We start from the raw sequence: 7,968 nt of genomic DNA on the forward strand, positions 1-7,968 counted from the left end.
ATGCCACCCTGGGCCCCTAGCTACATTGGCTGGGTCAGCAAATGTATTTTACGCTCCATTTCTAATGTCTGTCCTTCCTGTTGTCCCACTGATAGGGGAACAGAAAGGGAGCAGGAGGGAGCCAGGAGGGCAGGCACGGACTGGGGGCTGCCCTGCTCTACGTCAATCACCCGTGCCAGGCCTCAGCAGAGCCATAGGAGGGCACTGGGAGCTGGGGCCACAGACTGTGTGGATCTGCCCCTCCCTCTCCTGCCTAGATGACTCCACCTCTCCCAGGTCCTGGCTGGGATCCGAAGGCCCCAGGCAAGTGGGGGAAGGGGAACCACTCCCACTTTCCCAGCAGCTGCTGCTGCCTCTTCCTGTTTTGCTAAAATTCTGGCTCTGGACCCAAGCGGGTGGGGGAAGTTGCCAGCCACTCTTGCGCGCCCCCCTGCCCCCCCGCAAAGGTCACCTCCTCCCCCTCATCCTCTTAGCTGTTATTTATAGCCCCCCCCTCAGGCCTTGGCCGAGGAGCTAGATCTCTCTTCCCTCAAATGTCAGCAGCTGTGACCATTGCCCTAGGGATGCAGCCAGATGTGCGGATCACTCCAGATGTGCGTTGCCAAGATTGGAGAGAGGAGGCGAGGCCTTTTCTGCAGTCAGTTTGGGCATTCCCTGCAGCTAGGTCCAGGCTCCCTTCAGCTCTGAGGCAACACCAGAGCACCTCAGGAGGTTTGGGAAGATTCCTGATAGTGTCCCCATCCCCATAGCCCAGCCAAGCTATCTTGCATACCCCAGAGGGCAGCTTGGACTAGAGACCTGTTTGGATGTCTTTGCATAAATTAGATCAATATCACCGAGGCTAAATTTTGTAGGGGAAAACTGCGGCTTACTGGGATAGACAGGACACTGTCTTCTATTACTAATGTCAGCATCAAGCTCCATCCCTAACAGAGCCCAGTGTGCGTCAGGCTCTGTGCTCAGCACTTCATGTCCTGATCTCAGGAGTTCTCACAACAACCCTAATATGGTAGGCACTCCATATCCCAGTTTGCAGATGAGGAAACTGGGCCTCCGAGAGGTCAAATACCGTGCTTAAGATCAGTCAGTGGTTAAGTGACAAACTCCAGCCCAAGCATCCAGATTCCATATTCTCGCTTTTAACCATGGGACAACTCTGCCTTCCTTTCGCCATTCCTCTACAGGTTTTCAAATGGTTCCTTAAAAGATCAGGGTAGAGAAGAGTGTACCCCATCCTCAGGGTCTGCCTGAGGAGAGAGTGGCGTTGTCTCTCTGCCTCCCATACCCTCTTAGCCCCAGCCACTCCCACCAGGCTAGAGTGATTTAGAATCACTGTCCAGGCGCAGAGGGGGCAGGTCAGAGCAGGACCACTGCGGCAGCCTACAAGGACCTGGTGACCAATTAGGTCCTTTTCAACATGGAACTTTTGTGACTGTGTGAACCTAGCGCCTCCTTTGCAGCATAAGTTGTTGGGGCCCCTTGTCTGACAGTTCTCTCCACTCCAGGCTCTTTCCTTCAGCTGCATCCTGCACTCCAGGAGATGGTGAATTCCTCCATGATAGGAACTGTGGTTTCTTTTGCTTCTGTGCCCAAGAACCTAGCACAGAGTAGACACGCAATAAACAAGAAATTATACCCAATGAAAAGGAGTGCAGTAGTGGTCATATGTAGGTGGGGTACTTCAAGGTCTTAGTAAGGGCAATCCCACTCACCCCCTGCGTAGCCGTCACCCCATTTCACCCTTACCGCAGCTCATCACTCCTTTCCTGCCTCTGTAACCCTGACATGCAGGGGCATAGTCCAAACTCACCCTAAAAGCCACTGCTGGGAAAGAGAGGTGAGTGTCCTCAGGCCAGGACCTCCTCAGCATCTTCCCTGGAGATTCCAGGGCTGAGAGTAAGTGAGTCCAAAGGGGAACCATTAAGATTTGTGACAAGGTGGGACTCTACTCTCCAGCCAATATAGCCACTGGGGCTACAGAGGATCCTCTTGGGGATATGTAGCCAGCCAGTCCGTGGACCACGGCGTCACTGCAGGGGTCCACTAGAGCGAGTAATCATGAGCTGGCTGCAGAAAAACATTTTGCAACTCAGACGAATTTCTTCTTGCTCATAATTAGAGTATGGCCCAGTGGCTGCCTCCCTGACCATAATCTCTGCTGGCACAGGCATCTCCCGGGCTGGGCAGTGCGGGTTGTAGAAGGAACGTTGACCTAGAAGCTGGGATGCCTGCTTTCTCCGCCTGCCCACTGTCACTGATTAACCATGTCATCTCCAGCAAGTTATTTCCCCCTTGGGTCCTCAGTTTCCTCATTTGTAAAAAGACTGGTTTGGATTTGGTCAGAGAATCCCAAACCTAACTGCACTTTAGAATTTCCTGGGAGCTGCACATTACTGGGTACCCCACACCCCAAAGAGTCTGATAGGATCTGTGAGGGGGCCCAGGAAACTGTTTTCACAGGTTCTTCGAAGTGATTTTGGTATAATATCAGGTTTAGGGGATCCTATAGACTAGATAATCTTATAAATCACATGCAGATTTTAGGAGTAAAGTAAATGGAACAGTCATATCAAGAGGTTTTGGTGCTGTGAAATTTTGTCAGAGGGTAAGTGAGGAGTAGTTTATTTCATCAGCATCATCATCACCATCATCATCACTATTATTATTATTATTATTTCGTTGCTGGTACTATTGTTATGGAGGGAGGTGGCAGTGGCTCCATCTGTTTGTTCCATCACTAAAGAGGCTCTAGCTTCAGGGGGCCCTCCCTTACCTCCAGGTTGGGAGTGGGACTGGAAGAGAAGAGGAAGGAGAAATGGGCCTTCCCTGGTGGATGGGGTTTCTTGGCAAGGGAACCTTTCTTTCTCTCTTTCCTGCGTGGAATTTGGCTGAATGGGCTTTGGCACCGACCTCCGGTGCTGAGAGTGTCTTCCCATCCATATTTTCCCCCCACTTTTGTGTCACCTGCCTCAGCCCTGGGGACTGCCTCTTTCTCCTGCTCTGGTCTGACTTCCTCCTCAGGCTCCCTTAGTCCTCACCACCCTCATTCCTGAGCCTGCTAATCTGTTTGCCACCCCTCTGCTTCCTTGCCTCGCCCTAGCACATGCCTTTCTCTTTACCTGGAATGTCACCCCCTCCCCCTACACTGATTCACATTTCTGGGCTCCTGCAAAACCCAGCTCCACAAGCTGCCTATTTCATTTCGGCCAGGATTTGCTCATGTTTTTCATTCTTGCTATGTACCCATTTATACTTGGAGTAACAGAATCAGAAAACTTCTTTAGACTCAGAAAAATAAGTAGAGATGATCTAAACCATCCCCCGCATTTGACAGATGAGAAAACTGAGGCCTAGAGAGGTTGTGACTTGGCCAAGATCACAGATAGTGAGATTCTTAAAATAGTTGGCTTCCCAAGAGGCTTTCAAGTATTTTATGTGTTTGTTTTGTTCCCCCAACATATTGTGATCTATATGAGGGTAGAGTCTGTGTTTTTGTTTTTGCCTTTAATGTTCTTCATCTGCAGTAGAGTGTGTGTGTGTGTGTGTGTGTTGCGGGGCGGGGGAGGGATTGGGGGGAGGGTGGTGTATCCAGAGCTAGAGTAAGCAACTATAACATTTCTTATGCTATCAAGACAATAATTCTAAAATTCACAGTGGCCCAAACTTTCACATATATTATTCATATGATCTCAGACCAGCCCAGTGAAGTAGGTAGCCAATTTATTGCTATTTTACAGAGCAGGAAATTGAGACTTAGAAAGGCGTGACCCAGGAAGTTAATGGCAGAACCAGGCCTAGAGCTCAAGTTCCCTGACTCCTAGTCCCAGCCCAGGGCCCAGATGCCCACAACACCTTTCTTTGAGCTCTCTCCTGATGTTCCTGGCTGGGCACCTGGAGTCGCAAAGGGGGTGACCTCTGCCATCTTGTGCATTCATTATGCCTTCTTCATCCTAGGATTGAGGACACCCTGTCTTTGGCTTCCTGCCCCTCCCCATCCTGTCCCACTGCTTTCTCCTCGTATCCCCCCACGGCACTGTTGGCACATAGACGCGTAAACTTATACTCAGAACTGCAGGTGTCTAGGGCAACAGACCACAGGGGAAACCACATCACCTTTGTTGACACTGGCGGGAGGTAAGGGTATGGGGGAAGGGACTTGCTTAGTTCTCTCCACCTACCTTAGTCTCCAAGGTCATCTGGCCTCCTAACCAGAGTCATGTGGACTTGTAGCTGTATCCCAGCCTCTTCCTGATTTATCCATCCAATTCTGGTCCAGGAGGATGTATCACTTCTCTTAGATCCTGAAATCCCTGATGGGGGTCTACCTGGCTGCACCCTAAAGCTATACAACATCCCCCCAATCCTAGCCAGAATACTTATGTATCTCCCCTAATCCTGCCTGTACAGAGAGAGGTAGGAACCAGAGATGAGACCACAGGGCTGGGGTCAGTGAAGGAGAAAATTGGCATCTAGAATGTCACACATAGGTCAGATGGGACCTCATATAACCAGGTTTACACTGGGGCAGGAGACCTGGCAGCAACTTCTCCATTGTTTTGACCTGCTAGAAGAAATTGCACAGGGTCTGACTCAGACGCACTCAGGATTAAGTAACTTACTGGCTCTTTGGCCTTGGGCAAATCATTTTGTCTTTCTGAGCTTTAATTTGCTCACTAAAACAATGGGGCAGTAATGAGATATAAGTGAAAGGGCCTTGAACAGCATATGACACAAAAGAGAAGCTTAATAAATCCTGTCTTCTCTTCTTTCCTCCCTCCTTCCCTCTCTTCCTTCCTGCCTTCCACTTGTTATATCTTGTCCCATGAAATTCTTTATTTGGAGTTGGGGTCCTACCTTCCCTATTAATTTGCAAGTCCAAAACCCTGTGAATTGGCATTTGATTCCAGGTTCAGAAACTAGAATGCAAGGCCCAACCCTACCCAATGAGATGGCTGTCCTCTGAGAACTCACCGGGCCTTGGGGACTGAGTGCTTTCTGACTGGCTTTGTAGAGTGTGTGTGAAAAGTGCCGGCTAGGGGAGAGATTGTGGCTTTGGCTACCACATTTAGAAGGCTGGGACAGGAGTGATCTCAGAGCCCTGAGGCTTAGACCAGATGACTTTCTAGTGCTTTGAATCCTGTCACAAGATGGGCACCCAATAATATTTGTTGAATGAATGAATGGCCTTATCATTTACTAGTTGTGTAACTTTGGCCAGGTTTCTTAACTTCTATGGACCATACTTTAATCATGAGCATAACAAGGATTGTCGTTAAGAATAAATGATCTGTCTATGGACATGCCACCCTGAACGTGCCTGATCTCGTCTGATCTCAGAAGCTAAGCAGGGTTGGGCCTGGTTAGTACTTGAATGGGAGACTACCTAGGAATACCAGGTGCTGTAGGCATTAAAAAAAAAAAAAAGAATAAACTAATGTTTGCCGAGGGGATAGTAGAGGGCTGCTACATGGTAAATATTCAGCAAAAAATAGCTAAGCAAGGGAAGGAGAGGAGAAAGAGAAAGAGGAGATGAAGTAGGCCCAGAAACCCGAAGAGAAACAGAAGAGAGTATCCTCGGGTTTTGCACTGGCCAGAGACCCAAAGAAGACTCTGGAGGGACGAGGCAGGTTCTGTGGGGTTAATCTCTTCTCAGTGTTTAGCTGATCAGTCTGTGAGAGGCCTGGACTCAAGAGCCCTTAAAAAAAACTTACCATGGTTACCAGGGTAGAGGAGAGAGAGGTAACCTGCACTTTTCTGCTTTATGTCTCTTACGGTTCCTGGAAGATCCCTTACAAATCCCAGAAAGGGACCTGTGACTTAGAAACAAGCTTAAGACTCTGTCATGGTGGGTAGTGGTTGTGAAGGATTGGTAAGTAAAGCAGGCAGTGGAGGCAGGGTCACAGTGCGGTTTCCCAGATGCAGATCTCACATGCTGTCTTTCTCTCTGTCTGCACTTTAGGGGCAGTGAATTCTGGTGTGTGGAGAAAGCCATGTGCTGGGTACCATAGGGAAGGACACAGGCAAGGGGAGTTATCTTTTTTGCTCAAATCCCTCAGAACTAACTCATTAATTAGGTCAAAAAGAAAAAGAAAGCACACAAATACATGAATGATGGGCATGGCAGAAATGAGCAAACAAGGGGCTGATTTCAGTCCGGAAATAACTGCAGGAGTCCTGCGGGGATTAGGAATGGGCATTGGGAGGCTAAAGGAGAGAGACAGCGGGGGAGAAGCCAGGTGTCTGAAGTAACCAAGTAATTTTTGGGGGTACTGTGTGCACAGAGGAAGGATCTATATGGAGGGTGGTCTGGTTTAGAAGTGAGGGCTGGGAAGAACACACCGGAGGTGGAAGAATAAGTGTCTTGCAGAGTCAGCATGGGGAGCCATGGAAAAAAAGGGTGTATTTGGGGGTCTCCAGCTGGGGGATGGTCCTTGAAGGCCATGAACATCTGTCCCAATTCAACAGATAACCCAAAGGAAGTTTGAATTTTGTGCAAGGCACTTAGCAATGCACTACCAGAAATGCAGCCATGACTAAGGCAATAGCTGGGCCCAGGGATGTCTACTCTTGAACTTCTTCCTGAGAAGAAGGAGAGTTGAGACAACTAGACTAGGTGGATGAAGGTCAATGTAGAGAGAAAACTGACAACATGGGGTGGGGGCCTTTAATGAAAGGAAAAATCCCTTTGGTTATGGGAATCAGGGAAAGGCTCCTGGAAAAGGTGGTATAGACTGGAGGATTGGAAAGATTTCAACAGGAGGAGAAAGGGACTGTGAGGACATTCATTTTTGGAGGGAACACAATGAGCCAAGGGAAGAGTGGGAAAGAATGAGGCCACGATGGGGAGCAGCCAGCAGCCCACTTTGGCTGAAGTAATAATAGTAATGATAGCAACTAACATTATTGAGCACTATGTACCAGGAGGCACTGGGCAGAACAGCAAGAGGAAAAAAGATGTGTGTGGTGTGGTACTACGTTGCAGGAGGGCTTGGATGCCAGGAAAAGACTTTGTGAGGATAAGTTAACAAGTGCACTCACTGCCTGCAGAGTGATTGCTGGGACAAGGAAAGGGACTAAAGCAGGAAGTCAGCTGCTAAAAATCCCAGGTAGCAACAAATGCTAAGGCTGAAGTTGTGCTTGTGGGAACCAGGAGTCTATGGTCAGAAGTTGGACCTCGGTGTGGCTAGCCCGCGTAGGCCACTGTGGACTCTAGTTTCCCATCTGATTTGGCTCTGCCTTTGGCTCAGCCTCAATTTCTCCTTCAGTAGAATTGTGATACTCTAGGGGTTCCCAGGATTGAGGGAGGATGGGGTCACATGGAATCTCGGCCCTGCCTTCCAGCCATGACAGCTCACAGAACAGGAGAGCCTAGTGTTTCAGATCGTGGATCTCTCCCCTTCCCAGAAGCCCTGTGTCAGGGCTTCTGCCGATTGCCAGAGGCGACAGGGCTGATAGGCCAGACTGGGAAGCAGAGTGGTGAGGTCCTCAGCCCCTGACCCCTGAATCTGACCTCCGGCTAAAAGGGGAGGCAGGCAGGGAGGGCTGCTGCGCGCAAAACCGGCCAGGAGCTGAGTTTATTAGCTGAGGGAGGGCTGGAGGCGGCTGCATTCCGACTCACAGACTGGAACATTTCTGTGATCCGCTGTAATGCACTGGGAGACACTGGGCACATTGCTGAAGTTTGACTCATAGGGACCGAGAGAGGGTTAGGGGGAGGGTTGTGGGGGGAGAGGAATGGGGGAAAGAGAGGAAGAAGAGAGGAGGGAAGGAAATCCCTTGAGAAATTTCTTTAAAAAAAGAAAACTTTCAAAATCCTCACCACCCCCACCCCCTTTTTCTTTTAATAGGAACAGGCTGGCCCCTTCTGTTCCCCTCAGCAGGCGTTGGGGGGGGGGGGCGTGCAGAGAGGGAGGGCTGGGCAGTGATTCAAATCAGATCCTGGAACTTTCCTCCGGCAAGTCGTGCGCG

The 7,968-nt window shown here is 49.6% G+C and overlaps 1 non-coding gene across 1 annotated transcript; it reads left to right on the forward strand.

The window, feature by feature from the left end:
• The first annotated feature begins 5,289 nt into the window (after window positions 1-5,289).
• LOC112483845 lies at window positions 5,290-5,408 on the forward strand. Its single transcript, XR_003047809.1, has one exon. It is a non-coding gene; the product is annotated as a 5S ribosomal RNA (ribosomal RNA).
• Window positions 5,409-7,968: the final 2,560 nt, after the last annotated feature.

This window comes from Pteropus alecto, unplaced genomic scaffold (assembly GCF_000325575.1).
Source record: "Pteropus alecto unplaced genomic scaffold, ASM32557v1 scaffold196, whole genome shotgun sequence".
NCBI classification, from domain to species: domain Eukaryota; kingdom Metazoa; phylum Chordata; class Mammalia; order Chiroptera; family Pteropodidae; genus Pteropus; species Pteropus alecto.